Here is a 2,500-nt window from a genome sequence, read left to right on the forward strand (position 1 = left end):
AACCCTAACCCTGACGCTAACCCTAACCCTAAACCTAACCCTAACTGTAACCCTAACCTTAACCCTAACCCTAATTCTCACCCTAACCCTAACCCTAACCCTAATCTTAACCGTAACCGTAAGTCTAACCCTAACCCTAACCCTAACCCTAACCCTAACCCTAACCCTAACCCTAACCCCAACCCTAACCCTAACCCTAACCCTAACCCTAACCCTAACCCTAACCCTAACCCTAACCCTAACCCTAACTCTAACAACAATCCTAACCCTAACCCTAACCCTAACCCTAACCGAAACGCTAACCCTAACCCTAACCCTAACCCTAACCCTAACCCTAACCCCAACCGAAACGCTAACCCTAACCCTAACCCTAACCCTAACCGTAACCGTAACCGTAACCCTAACCCTAGCCCAAACCCTAACCCTAGCCCTAACCCTAACCCTAACCCTAACCCTAACCCTAACCCAACCCTAACCCTAACCCTAACCATAACCCTAACCAAAACGCTAACCCTAACCCTAACCGCAACCCTAACCCTAACCCTAACCCTAACCCTAACCCTAACCCTAACCCTAACCCTTACCCTAACCCTAACCCTAACCCTAACCCTAACCCTAACCCTAACCCTAACCCTAACCCTAACCCTAACCCTAACCCTAACAAGAATCCTAACCCTAACCCTAACCGTAACCCTAACCGTAACCCTAACCCTAACCCTAACCCTAACCCTAACCCTAACCCTAACCCTAGCCCTAGCCCTAGCCCTAGCCCTAGCCCTAGCCCTAGCCCTAACCCTATCCCTAACCCGAACCCGAACCCTAACCCTAACCCATCCCTAACCCTAATCCTAACCCTAACACTAACCCTAACCCTAACCGTAATCCTCACCCTAACCCTAACACTAACCCTAACCCGTAATCCCATCCCTAAGCCTAACCCTAACCCTAACCCTCGCCCCAATCCTAACCCTAACCCTAACCCTAACCCTATCTCTAACCCCAACCCCAACCCTAACCCTAACCCTAACCCTAACCCTAACCCTAACCCTAACCCTAACCCTAACCCTAACCCTAACCCTAACAACAATCCTAACCCTAACCCTAACCGTAACCCTAACCCTAACCCTAAGCCCAATCCTAACCTTAACCCTAACCCTAACCCTAACCCTAACCCTAAACCTAACCATAACCCTAAACCTACCCCAACCCCAGCCCTAACCCTAACCCTAACCCTAACCCTAACCCTAACCCTAACAACAATCCTAACCCTAACCCTAACCGAATAGCTAAACCTAAGCCTAACCGTAACCGTAACCCTAGCCCTAACCCTAACCCTAACCCTAACCCTAACCCTAACCCTAACCCTAACCCTAGCCCTAACCCTAACCCTAACCCTAACCCTAATCTTAACCGTAACCCTAACCCTAACCCTAACCCCAACCCCAACCCCAACCCCAACCCTAACCCTAACCCTAACCCTAACCCTAACCCTAACCCTAACCCTAACCCTAACCCTAACCCTAACCCTATCCCTATCCCTAACCCTAACCCTAACCCTAACCCTAACAACAATCCTAACCCTAACCCTAACCGTAACCCTAACCCTAACCCTAACCCTAACCCTAACCCTAACCGAAACGCTAAACCTAACCCTAACCCTAACCGTAACCGTAACCGTAACCCTAGCCCTAACCCTAACCCTAACCCTAACCCTAGCCCTAACCCTAACCCTAACCCTAATCTTAACCGTAACCCTAACCCTAACCCCAACCCCAACCCCAACCCCAACCCTAACCCTAACCCTAACCCTAACCCTAACCCTAACCCTAACCCTAACCCTAACCCTAACCCTAACCCTATCCCTAACCCTAACCCTAACCCTAACAACAATCCTAACCCTAACCCTAACCGTAACCCTAACCCTAACCCTAACCCTAACCCTAACCGAAACGCTAAACCTAACCCTAACCCTAACCCTAACCCTAACCCTAACCCTAACCCTAACCCTAACCCTAACGCTAACAACAATCCTAACCGTAACCCTAAGCATAACCCTAACCCTAACCCTAACCCTAAGCCCAATCCTAACCTTAACCCTAACCCTAACCCTAACCGTAACACTAACCCAAACCCTAACCCTAACCCTAACTCTCACCCTAACCCTAACCCTAACCATAACCCTAACCATAACCCTAACCATAACTCTAACCCTAACCCTAACCCTAATCTTAACCGTAACCCTAACCCTAACCCCAACCCCAACCCCAACCCTGACCCTAACCCTAACCCTAACCCTAACCCTAACCCTAACCCTAACCGAAACGCTAAACCTAACCCTAACCCTAACCCTAACCCTAACACTAACCCTAACCCTAACACTAACCCTAACCGTAACACTAACCCTAACCCTAACCCAAACCCTGACCCTAACCCTAACTCTCACCCTAACCCTAACCCTAACCATAACCCTAACCATAACCCTAACCATAACTCTAACCCT

This window comes from Podarcis vaucheri, assembly GCF_965113315.1.
Source record: "Podarcis vaucheri genome assembly, chromosome: 6".
NCBI lineage: Eukaryota > Metazoa > Chordata > Lepidosauria > Squamata > Lacertidae > Podarcis > Podarcis vaucheri.